We start from the raw sequence: 17,310 nt of genomic DNA, 5'->3' as shown, positions 1-17,310 counted from the left end.
CAGGACCGCGGAGCCTTGCGCGAGCCGCCGGGCGGACTGGCCCTGGCCGCCAATGTGCCTTTGTTTATGTGGCTCGCGCTGCCGCTGCCAACATGCACCTAAAGTCTCCGCGCGTCAGCGCGCGTCAGCGGCCCGCTACCCAATCGCGGAGCCGCCGCACTCCCCGGACTCCTGGCCCGCGCTGGCTTTGGTATATTTCCGACCTGACGTCACGAGCAGGGTTGATTTTAAGGTGGGAACCGTTCTGCGTTCACCTTGGTAGCCGGCTTGGGTGGGATTTTTTTTTTTTTTTTCCGAAAGAGGTGTGACCTCTTCACCCAGCTCTGTGAAGCCCGCAGCGCTGCTACACTTCACCTTCCCCCAAGCCTCCGAAACCCCGTGGCTTCTTGGCCACTCACACTTGGGGAGGGTATAACAAAAGCACGGGCGGAAGGGAACGCTGGCGTGGGGCAGGTAGCCTGCACCTAAAACAGCACGGGATGGGGTGTGCCTTGCAGGGTCCTAACCTCACTCACCCACCATCGTCACACAGACCCCATAGCGGAAGTGCATACAGATCTGTCCCATGACACACAAGACACTCAGGGCTCAGGCAGGGTGGGATTTCCCTAGCCCAGTGCATTCCCCTTTTCTCCCTTCTTCTATTCTTGTCCTCCTTTGGCACATTTCCTTCTCAGATTCATATCTCTCTCTCTCTCTCTCTCTCTCTCTCTCTCTCTCTCTCTCTCTCAGACACACACACACACACACACACACGAGAAAAGGGAGTAAGGATAGGGCCTATTTTTCTTTCTTTCTTTCTTTTTTTTTTTTTCCTTTGCGGTGCCTATGTTGGAGGGAGAACGTGGCTCCTGAAGGAGTAAGGAAAGGGTAGATGGTGACCTAGCCCTTCAGGGACTCCAAAAGTCAGAGTGAAGTGTTTTTCTTTTGCAGACAATGCAGCCAAACAGTAAGCAACAGGTGCGTCTTGTGCAGAAAGGGTACCACCTTCTGCCAAACTACAATACTTTCGACACTCCCCAGTGCCCACCAACTCGTATTCCATCCACGAGTTTTAGAGAAACAAATCGACCTTCTTTTGAAACACAAGGGCTATCACAGCCGTGATCTGAGTAAAGAGGAAAAGGCTAGACAAGGGAAGCAGAGAGGTTGGGGCGGGGGGGGGGGGGGGGATCAGTGAGTACGCAAAACGTAAGGTGTATGCCTACAACCCTCCTCTGAGAGGAGAGCTGGTGGAATGTGGAAGCTCGACCTGAGCCCCGCGGTATCTCCGTCACCCTCGACCCTGCTTTGTAAAATCATTCGCCCTCCACGCCGCCAAAGGCGCAAGGAGCTTTTTAGCAAAAGAATCGCCGCTTCTTCAGGGGGCGATAGTCGTCCGGCTGAAACTGGGCGGGCCTCCTTGGGATACTCTGGTGGGTTGGAAGAGGCTGGGACCAAGGGAGAGTTCGGAGGTGCTCCCTTTCTGTGCCTCAGACCAAGTACCAGCCGCCTCTTCACTTTTGGCGTGGCTCGCTTCCAGACTACAGGGTTCCTTTGCAACTCGTCCCCCGCCTCCCCACCCCACCTCCCGTAGCCCCCAAATAGGTGAGCTCAACATGAGCCGAAAGAATCATGGAACTATCCGAGTTCCGGGGTTGCTCATCCCTAATCTGCACCTCCACCATTGCCGGCTCCTCGCCGACCCCTTCTACCCTGTGAATGGAGAGGCGCTGCCATCAAGTGCTCTGTGGCTACCCAGGAAAGCTGAGGGCTCTTCTGCATTGCAGCTCAGGGAAACCTACGTGACCACCTTAAGTTTCCCCCAGATGTTGCGGCTGCTGCTACGGCTGTCGCGGCCGCAGAAGCTCAGCGGTGCCCTAGTGGGCGCGAACAACAACAAAAAAGCCAGGAAGTGTGTGTGTGTGTGTGTGTGTGTGTGTGTGTGTGTACGCGCACGGGCGCGCGAGCGCGCGTGTGTGTAGTGGGGGGGTGTTGTGGTGGTGGGCAAGGGTGTGTGAGAAGAGGGACGAGAGGGGGAAGGGTGAAGAAAAGCTTATTAGTATGAGCTCGGTAGCGTCAGCGCCCCGTGGGCAGAAGCTATTCCACGCGAACGAAAGGGAAAAAGTGAGAGTTTGGAGAGCAGGGGAGAAGGAAGGGGGTGGGGTGGCGGTGACGCAGGGGCGCAGGCATTGACGCACCCGCCAGGCTCTGCCCAAAATAGCAGCAACTCCAGCTCAGAGGCGCCCTCCCGGGTTCCCTTCCCTTCCGCGAGGGAGCAGGGCGCGGCCAGGGGGAGCTTTCCTTGATCCCTGCGGTAGGCCAGAATCCCAGCAGCTATTTTCAGGCAGTCGGAAACTCAAGCGCAGCCATGCTGGGGTGGCAGTTATTATTTTTTAATATAGTCTTCAGGAAAGCGGGGGACAGGAGAACTTTAAGGTTGTAATCACAACCCTCCATACACAAATATTCACGTCTAGGTAGATTCGTTCCCTCCGCAGGATCCTCCCTCCTCGTGGCCATTAAAAACGTACAACTTAGGCTGGGTGAGCCTCGGGACAATTTGAAAATTTCCCTCCCAGAGAGCAGAAAAGTGTACTGGAGTTATTTAAAGTGAGATCAACTGAAGCCAAGCATGGCAATAAGATAAACTATATAAGAGCAACCTGTCGAGTATGGTTTCTTTATAATACAGCCTCTGCTCAAGTCTTAATGCAACCAAGATACAAAGGCAGTCCTCACAGTAGCTTATTGCAATAAGTGTTAGTGGAGAATGGAGTAAATATTAGTTAAGTGTAATAAAGTGAGAGAAAGGGGAAACCTTTCCGCTCCGCATGTTTAAGAGTTTTCTCTCTCCTCTTCAAATTCTTATTCAAATTCTTGGGAAGTGTTACTATTTCTTAGGAAAACACACCGGATGTGAAAATAATAAACTTGCTTTAACTAATTCTTGGATGAGTTATTTCTTGAGTTGGGGTTTTGGACTGGGCTTGGATATGCTTGGGGTGGAAAGGATCCAAGTCACACAAAAGAAAGTTTATAGAAGGGCGCTGCTCAAAACCCCAGACTATTTTCCCCAGGAGATTCTGATGGGACCAAGTCTCAGGAGCACCACCAATGTGTGTAATTGACTGATTCTGTCAGTAGGGGGCCTGACTCCACAATGTTCTAGAGAATGTCTTAGGCGCGCACACACAAAATTGGCTATTTACTACTTAGGTTAAGCCTGAGGAAAGAATGCTGCAGTCCCAAATATTCATATTGTGCTGGAATTCACATATAACTACAAATCTTTGATTCTTTTCAATTTCCTCCAAAAGGGAAACAGTTTAACACATGGGATTAGGTTCACAATAGATTTTCTTTATTTCCTCCTGCCCATGTTTAACTCACTGTTGGTCACAGGGGGGAAAAATCAAAATGGTAATAAAATCTCTCATTTTATCACCAACCAGTTCAAATTGGCATATAGTTTGGAAAAATGAAAGCATGTTTTAAAATCCTATGATTATATGTTTAAATAAATTATAGTTTAGAAGAGGATTCCTGTGGGTGTATTTGCTAGTACATAAGAGAATGCTTTTGTGCATAGAGGTTTAATTACACATATAATGGAATCAAAATGTAGAATTGAACAACCTTTCAGAAAATGTTAAAACGATGCTTTAGGCTAAAAGAAACTGAATTTCTGCCTTTATTATGACTGCAAACCTTTGGATTCTTACACATAAATAGTTCAAATAAAGTATTTTATAGCTCAATTAAAATGACAATAATGTTTTTTTAAAAAATCAGGATCCAGCATCTGATATAACTTTAAATTACTGCCATATATAAATGTGTAAATTTATCCTACAATGAAGATCTAATTTCTTAATAATTTTAAATAGATGAGAGCAAAAAATTGGTCCTATGCATAACTACACCCTTTGGAAACCAACTACAACAAACTATAAATTATTACTATTAATAAATACAATTAGATGACCTCAGAATAGCATTTAGGAAGGTACTTATATTATCTTATGATATTAACAAATATTAAACATAATACATTAGCACATTTGTGGAAAATATTTTCATTAAAATCAATATAAATAATACATACACTCATATCTAAACTATTTTATTTTTTGCATGGCTAAGCAGATTATACTTAATAAAATTCAGCTTTTGGTATAATTTAGAAAGCAAACATGCATGTAATCCCATAGGATTTTCTATCTTAATGCATAGGAAAGAGGCCTCTGGGGATTTATTTCACTATACTCTCCCAAATTAATTCAGAGTAGACCTTAAAATGCAGGCATAGTGAAACAGACATACCTGTTATGTCCTAAGAGTTAAGGCAACTTTGAAATATTGTATATTAAAATTACTTAGTGGAACTTATTTTAATAATTAAAATGAGATACATATTATATTTAGACAAACTTTCGATTCACAGCATTTGTTGCCATTCAGCAGGCAGTTTTACATTAGTGATAGAAGAAATTTTCACTTTGAAGATTATCTGCTTTTAAAAATAATTTTTAAATATTAAAGGGTGGTAATGTTTTGTTTTGCCATTTCATCTGCATTGAAAGGATATTAATCAACAAAATTGTTCCTTTCCACAGGATGCTCAGAGAACAAGTCAGTTACTTCCTTGATAGTCTCATTTTGGATATTCGTAGCTTTTATTCAGATTTACCCAGTCCATTTTTCACCAAAAATCATGAAATACAAAGACTCTAAAATGTATTTCTTACTTTGATTCGGAACTCAATTCTAGAAATATGTAAAGATGTGCAGGAATAAATAGCACCCTTTTCTAGAAGGATCTACTTGTAAATTAAAATTATAAAACTGAACATATGGTAAGCCTCATGCCACTCAAAAAGTATTTTGCATAATAAATCTTTCATTTTTTTGGTAATATTTGACTTGCAGTGGCCATCTCCTAAATATTTACCTTTAAATTACTTAATATTTTCTCATGTAACAATTCCTTTTTTATTAGGCAAAGAAGGGTAACTTTGGTTTTATATTTATTACTAATTTCTATAAAATGTACAAATTCCTAAAAGACATTTTAAAGATTCTGAAAATAAGTTGCTATACATTAAGAAAATATCAAAGCGCCTGAAATTCTAAAAGTAGCTACTAACATTGGCTACCCTAGCAGTATTAGATATCATTTCTTTAGGTAGATAAAATATATAAACTTAACAATCATTTTTGTATGTAAATCACAGTAGGCTAGTTTTTGTACTAATTTCAGTGGTAAAATAACCTCTTTTGATTGTTTCCTCAAATTAATTGGTAGATAGGAAACTCTCAGTTTAATGAAAAATAAAGATAAGCTATTTATATTTTACGACAAAGACACATATGCCCTTTTCCTCTTCTTAATTCTGCAATTATCAAACCTACAATTTTAACACTACAAAAGTAACTTATAGCAAGGACCCTTATAGTGATAAGTAATAAATCTAATTACCATATCCTTTGAATAGATGTAATATAAATTTCATTGCTCACTTAAAAGTTCTAAAGTTAACAGCATAAACTTGAAGTTGAGTAATTAAGTAATCCTTATATAGACACTTATTAAAGTATTTATACATATTATCTTAAATCTACATCTATCATTTTGCCAATTAAAATTAGGACTTTAATTGCAATTAAGTAATTTAATTGCCAATTGAACAGCAAAATTGCTAAGTGACTAATTTTAATGCCTATTTTAATTACCAATCATGACTGGGGAGGGAGCTAATCAAGTTACATCAAGCAGTACCAGAGTAATGATATGAAAAAAAAAAGAACAAACATTCAAGGCTACATGCTTTAAAAAAAGAAACATAAATTAAATAAATGCAAACACAATCTTATAAATGTATAAAATACTGTATTTCAATATCTGAATACAGAACAGGAAAGAGAACAAGATTAATTAAGGAGCTCCTGTCAAACTTCAGTCAAAGTAAGGACAATCAAAGTCAAATTTTTATGTGATATTTACATGGCACTCATACTAAATCAGATAAAAACAAAGCTGCATAGAGACGAGAATAAAAGACTGTTTTCTGCTTGGCTGGTTAAATATTTACAGATTGACGTTTAAAAAAATTAATGAAATGCTTATAAAAGAGAACTAAGTTTCCAATGCAACAACATGGGCTTTGAATTTGAAAAGCAAGCAGGGCAAGTGTAATGGGACTATACTCTTGCCTGATGACTCTCCTCAAAACCATGAACTTAAAATGAAGAATTCTGTCAGAGGCCTAATCCCTAGTCATACCTTGTCCTGTTTCTTTAAGGAAAAAAAAAAAAATCTGGACTATTTCAAAGACTTTAAATTTATTCATGAGTAAAAATAAGTAATAGTTAGGTTTATATCACAATTAAAAATTACTTAGTATGGGGAATATACCTAATTCTAATAGTCTGCATCAGTTTTGGTTAGAATTAACAATCTCGCTCAGGATAAAGGCTCTAAATCAGCAGACAGCAGAAACACTGATGAAAATCTTCTTGGCCAACACATTTTCAAAAGTTTTCGTACCCAAATAAATTCTCAGATTAGCTATATGAAGGACAATAATAAAAGAAGCAAGTGAAGTTGAGGGCTCAAAAAATACAAAGTGATTCCCTGGTAGACAATAACAATTCTAGTACTTACAGGCTATAAGGTTCGCTTTGGTAACCAACCACCTTTAGATAGTCCATTGTTTAGATTAACAATGGACATCCATCAAATCTTCATTCAAAATAAAAGTCCTGCTGCAAGATATATATCTTGTTTTTGTTGCCATATAGGTATACAAAACATATATGGTTTGTCTATCTTGAAGGGTTTGAAATTATTCATGAAATATATGTAATGTAACAACTTGAGAGAACAAATAGTGCAGTTTGGGGGGCTGGGGTTGTGGCTCAGAGGTAGAGCACTTGCCTAGCACAGCACTGGGTTCAATCCTTAGCACCATATAAAAATAAAATAAAGATATTATGCTCACCTACAACTAAAAATATAAATGTTTACAAAATAGTGTTGCTTGGGATTGTATTTACTAATGGATTTAAAAAGTGAAATGAAGCACAGCAGGATTTTTGGCCTGGCTTTTAAAGGAGGAACATTTTTAATAATCACTAGACTTGACTAAGGGCTATGATATCTGTCCATGACTATAACAGCTTTATAAGGCAAGTTCTCTGTGACTGATTAAAAGACACACTCGCTGTCTATTCACAAGTCTTGGAGATGGAGTCATTTTTGACAAGCTCACCACTGATCATGGTTAAAACTCATTGATGTGCCACAGAGAAGTAAAACCTCAGCTATTAAAAGATTACCAAAAACAGGGGCTGGGGTTGTGGCTCAGCAGTAGAGCACTTGCTTCACACGTGGGAGACCATGGGTTAGATCCTCAGCACCACTTTAAAAAATAAGTGAAATAAAGTTATTGTGGCCAACTACAACTAAAATATAAATATTTTTTTAAAAAAAGATTACCCAAAACAGCACCAGATAAGAAGTTTACCAGAACCTAGGCTTATCTTAAGTTATCCTGAGTTAGGTTTATCTTAACTTGGATGTATCTTAATTTGCACCGTATAAGACTCTTTGCTATATACATATACAAAAGATCTCATTTGCTAATTATCAAAATGAACTAACTCAAACACTACATAATAAATCATTAACCATTACAAAGGGGAGAAAAAAAGGAGAAGCATCATCTTTTAATTTCAAAATGATCTACAGACAAACTTTCAGAATGTTAATACTTTCTGAAACATGTATGACTAAAAGTAAATAGCTTTTTAGACTGTTCATGTCTATTTTATGCATTTTGATAAGACTATATAGTCTATCAGTTCACACAAATATGGCTTCATATTATTGGAAGCAAAAACTTTTTCAAAGTTAGTGTCTCTAGCTTTCAGATCCCCTTACTAGATAAAAGTAAAGAAGCTTTAAAAAATTGTCTTTTACTTTTGTATCCTTAACTTAGTGCTTTTCCTTCAGTGTGATCTGCCTGCATTAGTGGATGAAAAATAAAGGAAATAATAAAAGAAAGCAGGCTTTTAATCTAAGGTTAGAGGCAATCAATTAAAACATTTCATTAGTTACCAAAATATTTAAAAATAAAATGTGAAATATTACTGAATCATTCCAATAGATTTAAACAGCAACTTCAGTTTGCTTTCACTGAAATGTTGGGAGGAAAAAACAAAAAATATCGCATTCATGATTCAAGTCCAAATGCACAAATAGTGAGTGCACAGGTATATTGAAATTGGTTTGCTAATGAGAAAAAACTTAGATTCTTATATTTCATGGTTTCTATGAACAGTTTTCCTTAAGTTAATTTCCAGAGTTTAGGAATAGTTGGAGTTTTTGAATGGAGAATTCCAAGAAGCTAATGAATTAGCTTACTGATATGAATTAGAAGTTATACTGAAATAAATAGTAGGTCTCCCTAGGAGTTGATTTTCTTCTTTTAGAAAGTAAGGCGTTCCAAAGATTGCTAACTTTTAATTAATTCGCTCTGGAAGTCATATTTTCCCCATTCTCCTCGATTGGCAATTTCCAAAACAACAGTTTTGTTAAACTTCATAAATTTTGCATCGTCTAGAAGCGGGAGGGGGAAAACAGGAGGCAATACAGAACAGATTTTACAGCCAAAATGATTTGACAAGGGCCTCTCAAACTAAAAATAGATGTTATGGAATTTGAAATGTAGCTCTCTAACTCAATTTATATCACAGAAATTGTGAGATGCTATCTTCCTGTTGTTATAACGTATCAGGTCAAGGGATATAAATTGTACCAGGTAATTCATTTTGCTGTTCAGAGAGTCATTAAGTTCCTCCCAGAATATATGTGATTGATATCCCTGGAGGTGAAAGGCTAAAGGAACCATATGGCAACATGTTGCATTCCGTATGCTATCTGCCCATCCGTGCTTAAGCTGCCATTAGCAACATCTGTACCTTACGGAAATCCAGCTGCGCCGAAGACGGCTGAAGGAGTTGTACTGGGGAAACGGGGCGGCGGGGGAGGGGGGGGGTCTTGTTTAGCGCCATTAACTTGAGACTTTCTGTCTATCTACCAGGGCGAATGGAAGCTTTCACAATTAGACGAGACGACACAAATGCTTTATTAAAGTTTAATTTTGAACTCCCAATTAGCAAAAGTGCATTACAAATCGATTGCAATTTCCTAGAAGGCACTACGAGTTCTCGGCCTGCCTGCCACGTGCGAGGGGCTCCAGAGCAAGCTTTCCCGGTTCCCGGCAGCTGAAAGGGGATGGTTCAGAGTTGGTCTCCGCATCCCAGGAAGTCCCTAAAATCCTTCTCAGCCCCTTCTTTCGCAGGGCGGGGTCATCCAAGTACTGAACCCACCCGAGATGGGAGCCGGGGCGTGGGGGGGGAGGGACGACGGCTGGTCCACAGCGTTGTGGGGTGGCGAGAGGAGGGTGTGGACCGGGGAGTGACGGCGGGAGGCAAGCAGGAAGGGGGGGGGGGTCTCTATTATGTTGGCCTCTAGGGAGGAGCCTCATTTAGGCAGTCAGGCGGGAGAAGTTTCTCTTTCGCTCTTCGCGCTACGTACCCAGATTGGCTTCCTGCGAGCAGAAGGAGGCGGTGGAGGGGGGAGAGAGGAGTCCCGGAAGGGCTGCCAGGCGTTCTCATCCACCCCCAGCTCCCCTCCCCTCGCCCCAAACAAAGCATCCCCATTCTAGATCCAGGATACGTTACCTGCCCGGCGCTGCCGGCCCCTCCGTCACTGCGTCCCCAGCTGGGCGCGCCCGGTGTGGGTCCCGCTCCCCGGGGCGCACAAAGTGGCTGCCCGGGGCGGGATAGATCCCCCACTTTCTTCAAGTTGGGGAAGGGAGAAAATAGGAAAGCAGGGGAAGTGGAAGCGGAGGCTGGGGCAAAGGAACTTACAGATGAAATGTGGGGGTGGGGAGCCCGCGGGGCCCGGGTCCTGGCCGGGGGCGGAAGAGGCCGGTTACCTTTCAGGGGGTCGTAGCCGGGAGGGAGGGAGGTCAGGGAGCGGCCACCCGCCTCCCTCCCCCAGCCCCTGGTGGCGGCGGCAGCTGCACACACAGAAGCCCATTGTCGCCGGCACCCGGCGAGCAGCCCCGCGGACTCGGCCCGGCGGCCAAGCGCGTCAGCGGCCCCGTCAGCCAGGCCGGGCTCCGTGACGCGCGCGCCGCCCGCTCTATAAATAGCCCGCCGCCGGGCTGTTCGGGCGGCTTTCCAGTGACGCCGGGGCGGGCGCGGGAGGAGGAGGGCGAGAGGAAACAATAAAACGGCCGGCCCGCCCGCCTCCGAAGCCTCCCGCCACACTCCCGGGCCGCTCGCGGTCTTCCCCGTCGCGCTTCCTTTTTGCTCGCCCACGTCCGCCCCGAGAGGAGCGCTGCTCGCGGGTGGGAAGGAGCAAACCGAGCCCGCGTCCTCCCCATCCTGCCCGAGCCCTGGGGGGCCCGAGCCCGAGAGAAGATTTTTCCCAGGCCGGGGTGTCGGGGAGGGATTGTGGCGACGATTTTAGTGAATGGTTCGCTGTGTTGCTCTCAGGTTGACTTGCATCTCCATGCTTTGAAGCGCCCCTACAACCATTCTAGTGCAGGTCGGATGTGTTTTTGTGGTAGTAAGATCTCAATGGAAAAAAAAAACAACAACAACAACCTCCCATCTTAAATGTAAGCGTTATGTAGGCTTATTTGGGGGCGGGGGGGTCAGGCCCATGCTACTTAATTCGAGGTGCTGTATAAGGGTGCCCAGTAGAAGCAGCGTGGCGTGGGGTCCAGGACCCAGGCTTTTAACTCCATGCATTTTGTAAGTCTTTTTGGCCTTGAATATAGTGTGAGTCTTAAACAGATCATATTTTAATTTTCCAAATGTCTATTATGTTTCAACGTTTTAGGCTTTCATCAAGGCTACCATTTAAAAGGGGCTTTCTCTAAAGTTCAATATTTTTTGTGGCAACTTCTACTACTAACTTGGTCCTCAAGCAGTTTTGTCACTGACCCTGAGAACTGTCCTAACCATTGAGGTGACCATATACAACAGGAAGTACTGTTTCACTGGGAGTGTCAATTGATAGATGATTCAGATTGTGTTGCTTCCTGAACAAAAGGTCTCAGACATATGAACACACCATTTCGTGGGGTGCTGATTTATAGAAAATATGCAGGTACAAGCAAAGTGTTGAAGGGACCTGGTGTGAATAGAGCGTGTTAGAAAGACTAAGGAAATGGTTCTTAATTTACAATCACGGCAAAATGGTATAATGGAAGGTACTTTAGGCTAGGAGTTGGAAGACCAGAAAATTTGAGTATTGATTATATCTTCGTTGTACTGAAGGACCTCAAGGACCCAGGCCCCACATTAGGAAATCCAGCCCCTATGCCTTGAAGCTGCAGGATGCTTTCTTACCCAAACCCCATGTCAAAGCCCCACCAGCTGCCCATAGCATTTCAAGTGTTGCACAAAGTTACCACAAGATGTTCTATGTAGATAACCCTAACAGGCCCCCTACCACAAAATGTTCCTTTCAGACAGCCCTACCAGCTAAACTTGAGAACTAAGTTTAAAAACAGGAACCAAGAAGGGCAAGATGTAACTTTAGGGTTTTTCCAAGAACAAAAAGTCGAAAAACAAGTTTACCCACTAGGTGACCCCCCTGCTGGATTCAGAGGAACCAATAGAAGGGCTGTTGCTGTGCTAAGCTAAGAACTAACCCACTTGTACCCTATAAAAGATCTGTATCCCAAAGCCCGGTGTGCCAGTTCACCGAAGCTCCGGCTGAGGTTTCGCTGAGCACCCGCAGGCGCCTGTGTGACAATAAACGCCTCCTGCTTTTTGCAGCCAGTGTCTCGTGTGGTTCGTTCCGGGTTTGGGATCTGTGGATCTTTCATTTTGGAGGTTCCACCGAGATTCCCGATCCCGGTTCCGATCCCGATCCCTATCCGGAGAACACTCGACATCACTGGGAGGTAAGCTGGCCAGCTCGAGCTGTCTATGTCTAACCTGTTGTCCTATTGGCTATCTGTTCTCTGTTTCGCGCAGCGTCTGAAAGACTAGGCATAGTCATTGGTATTCCGATTCTGAAGTAATTCTGTGATCACTCAGCTTTCTGAGGCAGGCGGGGAAGGAGTTGACGAACTCAGACTTCACCCCTGCCACCCTGGGAGACGTCCCAGGGATCAGAGGGGTCCATTTCTTTGGGGCCCCCGGTGTTTCCAAGGGATACACCGTTTTTGTAGGCGACGGAGAAGCAGTTTCTCCCAGGCCATCTGATTCTTTCGGTTTGTGCCGAAGCCGCGCAGCGTTCTTTGTGTTTTATGTCCTGTCTGATTCATATCTGTACTTTAGAGATGAGAACCAAATTTTCAGTCACAAATTTTGACACTCTCAAAGGGACTTTTAAGGAGTCCCCACTCTGCTTTCTTGGGGAAGCCTAGCACTCAAAACAACTGCAAGCAGAGGATAAACTTTTTGGGAGCTGGCTACTAAAAAGTTAGAAAAACAAAAAAAAAAAATGCCTAAGGTCAAACCAAACTGGAGGAACTAATCCTATGGATAAAAGATAGGATTAAGGGACTCCCAGCAGCTGCCAGAGCCATTTAGCTCTGGGGAGTTCCCTGGGTCCTTATCTACATCTTAAGGATTACACCACCTCTGTTTACTTAAAAAGAAGGAACACTGAATGCAGTAAAGCCAGTCACACTGAGACCCTTGATTTTACACCTATAGTTCTAAAGCATTGCACTATCTTGCAGTTAAAAGTTGGGTTTAAGCAATTGTTTAGTTTGATTTCAGATAGTTCATGCTAGAAAACTTAAATACTTGGAATAAAAAAAAAATTAAAGAGTTTCAATTTTGAACTGGGTAACCTGAAAAAAAAACAATTTAATTAAAACGTTGGTCTGGCTCATAAAAATGACATTAGATAATTAAATAACAATAATCTTAAAAATTTTCAAAGCTTAATTTCAGATATATATAATAATATGTAAGTAAATTTAATGTAACTCAATGCTACTTTAGAAACTTCAGAACAAGCAAAGTGGCTTAAAGGTACTAAAAAAATTTCTTCTGATGGTAGAGATTCTATTTCCAGTTTTATGTGAACAAGTTTTTCTAATGTAAAAAGATATAAAATTTTAAATTTTAAAAATTGCTTCTTAAATTTGTATCATAATTTCCAACATCTAAACCTGAAAATATAACTTAATGTAAACAAACAAAAAAAAAAAAGTTTATATAATTATGGTGTTATTAATGTGTTCATATCTTCCAGGTATACAAGCCTGTAAGGTAAAAGCTTCGAAAGAACCTTATATCAAGCTGGTATTCTAAAGTTATATGGTAATTAAAAAAAAAAAAAATGTAAAGGTTTTATTGCAAAACACAAAAGTACATCACTACTTTTCTATAAGAGGTTAAAAGCTTTCAGCCTTTAATTCATGTTTTAGGTGTGATATTATGTTATGTTAGCTAATGTTCATGTAAACTTGAACAACAATTTATGTAAACTTTATAAAATGATCAGCTTCAGAACTATAGTAATTGAGATTTATAAAGAGCCCTGCCTTACTTGAGATAAGGCTCTATCCCATCTCACTACATATGAAAATGGCTATAAAAAAGTAAGCCAGATTTCAGTACAGTTAAAGTTGTGTCCAAAAATAGGTTTATGCCAAGATTACTAGGATCTCAAACAGAAAATTATGATGTATAACCCTACTAGAATTCAAGGTAGCTATTATATAAGCTAAATATGTTTTTACCCTAGTTAGTTTTGTTTTGTAGTTTACTTATAGATGATTTAAAAATTGCCTATTAATATTTTAAAGAGGTATTACTTTAAGAACACAACCTGGGCCAACATAAGACAAGGAGTTATCACCTACAAGATAAAAAAATAAACATTAAAGCCCAGTGCTCTTAATATAAGGCTGTTAACTTATTTGCTGGATGTTTAAGATCAAGTTTTAAAATTAGTTAAATTAAAAAGGCCAAGAAAACCAATATTCGGCTCTTGCCCTCTGAGTCAGTCTGAATCAGGGAATAGGAAACTTCTCCAAAGGGCTCAGCAACTCTAGGCCACATAACCTCCTGAGCAAGGAGATTAATGAGACCAGTGGAGAACAGGAAGCCAATCGGTGCATTTGCTGTAAAGAGGAGGATCATTAAAAAAGGGAGACATCCCTGATGCTTCTGAGGGAAGCCATATGGTCAAGCAAGGCCTGGACCCATCCTAGCGCAAATGGCACTAGCAGAACTGAAAAGCTGCTATGAAGTTCCCGAGGACTCCCAGGATAACTCAGCTGACTATAAACAATAGGTAAAAATAAAAGTCAGTTTGACTTGCTTCATCTTAAACACTTAGCAAAGACAGTAAAAGCCAAAGCACAGCTGTTCCTGGACATCTTAAATAATAATAATAATTAAATGTAACTTCCATAAATAAGTAGACTGGAGGCTACAAGAGAGATTCTTAGACAGAAATGCCTGATAACTGTCAAAGGGACTACTAGAATAGTTTTAGTCTAAGGCTTTTATTTCTAGCCAACGCAGGTAGACTTGATGTTTGCTAATATGGTTATCCAGTCCTAAGTAGCAGAATTAAAAATTTCTCTATTAGACACAGAGAAGAAACAAAAGGTTCTCTTGGAAGCTCGCAAAAATGTGCCAGGGGATGACGGGCGCCCCACCCAACTCGCAAATTTGATTAACGAAGCTTTTCCTTTAACCCGGCCAAACTGGGACTATGCGACTGAAGCAGATAGGAACCACCTACGTCTCTATTGCCAGTTACTCATAGCGGGTCTCCATGGAGCAGGGCGATGGCCCACTAATTTGGCTCAGGTAAGACAGACTATCCAGGGGTCAAAGGAAACTCCGACAGCCTTCTTAAAGAAATTAAAAGAGGCTTATCGGGGGTTTACTCCCTTTGATCCTGATAGTGAGGACCAAAAAAAAAAAAAAAAAAAAAAAACATTTAATAGGCCTGCCTTCGTCTCCCAGGTAAGTCAGATGGTGGCCAATACATTGGAAATTAATTAAAAATTATATTGTGCTTATAGACCCCAAAGTTCAGGACAGATAAAAAAAGATAAATAAAACCATCAAGGAGACTTTAACTAAATTAACACTTAAAACTGGCACTAAAGACTGGGTACAACTCCTACCTTTAGCCTTGTATCGGGCCCGAAACACCCCAGGCCCACATGGACTAACCCCATTTGAAATCCTGTACGGTGCCCCACCTCCCGCTGTTAACTTTTATGAAACTGAAACCTATGCCTCCCTCACCCCATCTATGCAGACTCATTTGCATGCTTTGCAATTGGTCCAGAACGAGGTCTGGAAGCCTCTAGCCGCAGCATACAAAGAGGAACTTAAAACCCCCTTGCTGCCACATCCCTTCAAAGTTGGAGACACCGTCTGGGTACGCAGGCACCAGAGCAAGAACCTCGAATCGCGGTGGAAAGGACCCTACACCATTCTGCTGACCACTCCCACTGCAGTCAATGTGGACGGCATCACCGCTTGGATCCACACCTCCCACGTGAAAGCTGCACATCCACAGGAGTCCGCAGGCACCTCTCCGGATCCAGAATGAAAGTTGCAACGCACTCAAAATCCAGTAAAGATAAGACTCACACGCTGTTGATTTTCCTTGCTTTGTGCATTGTATTTCCCCTAACGGTTGCTAACCAAACTGTGAGCCAGACATGGCAAATATTATCGGGGACAGGAGATATAATTTAAAACCAAACATCCACAAAATACCCCCTTCGGGCTTAGTAACCTGCTCTAAGGCCTGATCTTTGTTACCTGCTGGCTAAGGCAAAGGACTTTGATGATCCCAGTGAGGCAGAAGCATGCGTCTACAGTGGACGCTGCACCTGCATAAAACATCCCACAGGGTGTAGAGCAGCTCTAAGGGAGACACCCTTCTACATATGCCCTAGGGATGAAAAAAACCCAGTCACAAAAATGTGGACAACATGAAAGTTACTATTGTAAATCTTGGGGATATAAAACTATGAGGGATATATGATGGAAGCCAGGTTCATCTGGGGATTTAATACAAGTAAAAAAAAAAAAAAAAGGGACAAGAGCCCCCACTATCTTCCGCAGCATACATCGACTCCTGTAGGAACCTAAAATGGTACGGGGCAGGGCCATGCTCCACGTTTGCCTGCAACCCCTTAAACATTACCTTTACTCAGGCAGGCAAGACATCAAAGGAATGGATAAAAAAAAAAAAAACAATGGGGCCTAAAAATGTACTTCAAAAATGCCTACGACCCTGGGGTCCTATTCAAAATTAGGCTAACTACTATATTATCTACTGTAGCTGGCCCCTTGATTATATTACTGTTAATTTTAACCTTTGGACCTTGTATATTCAACAAATTAATGCAATTTATAAAAAGAAGACTGTCTGTAATCCAAACTATGGTCCTCGCGCAGCAATATCAAGTACTCCCACAGCACCCTGAGCCATCAGCTGAGCAAGTGCCGGACTCTGAACAGGTAGATCAATGGATATAAGATTATATCCCGGATAAAGAAAAGGGGGAAATGAAGGACCTCAAGGACCCAGGCCCCACATTAGGAAATCCAGCCCCTATGCCTTGAAGCTGCAGGATGCTTTCTTACCCAAACCCCATGTCAAAGCCCCACCAGCTGCCCATAGCATTTCAAGTGTTGCACAAAGTTACCACAAGATGTTCTATGTAGATAACCCTAACAGGCCCCCTACCACAAAATGTTCCTTTCAGACAGCCCTACCAGCTAAACTTGAGAACTAAGTTTAAAAACAGGAACCAAGAAGGGCAAGATGTAACTTTAGGGTTTTTCCAAGAACAAAAAGTCGAAAAACAAGTTTACCCACTAGGTGACCCCCCTGCTGGATTCAGAGGAACCAATAGAAGGGCTGTTGCTGTGCTAAGCTAAGAACTAACCCACTTGTACCCTATAAAAGATCTGTATCCCAAAGCCCGGTGTGCCAGTTCACCGAAGCTCCGGCTGAGGTTTCGCTGAGCACCCGCAGGCGCCTGTGTGACAATAAACGCCTCCTGCTTTTTGCAGCCAGTGTCTCGTGTGGTTCGTTCCGGGTTTGGGATCTGTGGATCTTTCAGTACTTTTTTGTGTCACCTTGCAGTAATCGGTTTGTCCTGCCTCACTTTTCTCATCTTTAAAATTAAAAACTGGTGTCTGCTTTTCTATACTAGTGTTCTAGGAAGATAAAGGATGTTATTGTGTTCAGATATCAAGTTTCATCAAACTAATATGAGCACTCATTGTCTCATAGGA

General features: G+C 42.1%; 1 long non-coding RNA gene across 1 annotated transcript; it reads left to right on the top strand.

Moving 5' to 3' along the window:
* The first annotated feature begins 11,338 nt into the window (after window positions 1-11,338).
* On the top strand, window positions 11,339-17,084 carry LOC114084023 (uncharacterized). Its single transcript, XR_011709123.1, has 2 exons — window positions 11,339-11,972; window positions 15,311-17,084. It is a non-coding gene; the product is annotated as an uncharacterized lncRNA (long non-coding RNA).
* The last annotated feature ends 226 nt before the right edge of the window (window positions 17,085-17,310 follow it).

Source organism: Marmota flaviventris, chromosome 11, assembly GCF_047511675.1.
Source record: "Marmota flaviventris isolate mMarFla1 chromosome 11, mMarFla1.hap1, whole genome shotgun sequence".
In the NCBI taxonomy this organism is placed as follows: Eukaryota; Metazoa; Chordata; class Mammalia; order Rodentia; family Sciuridae; genus Marmota; species Marmota flaviventris.
The sequence above is the reverse complement of the archived record's forward strand: the minus strand, read 5'-3'. Positions and strand labels throughout refer to the sequence as shown.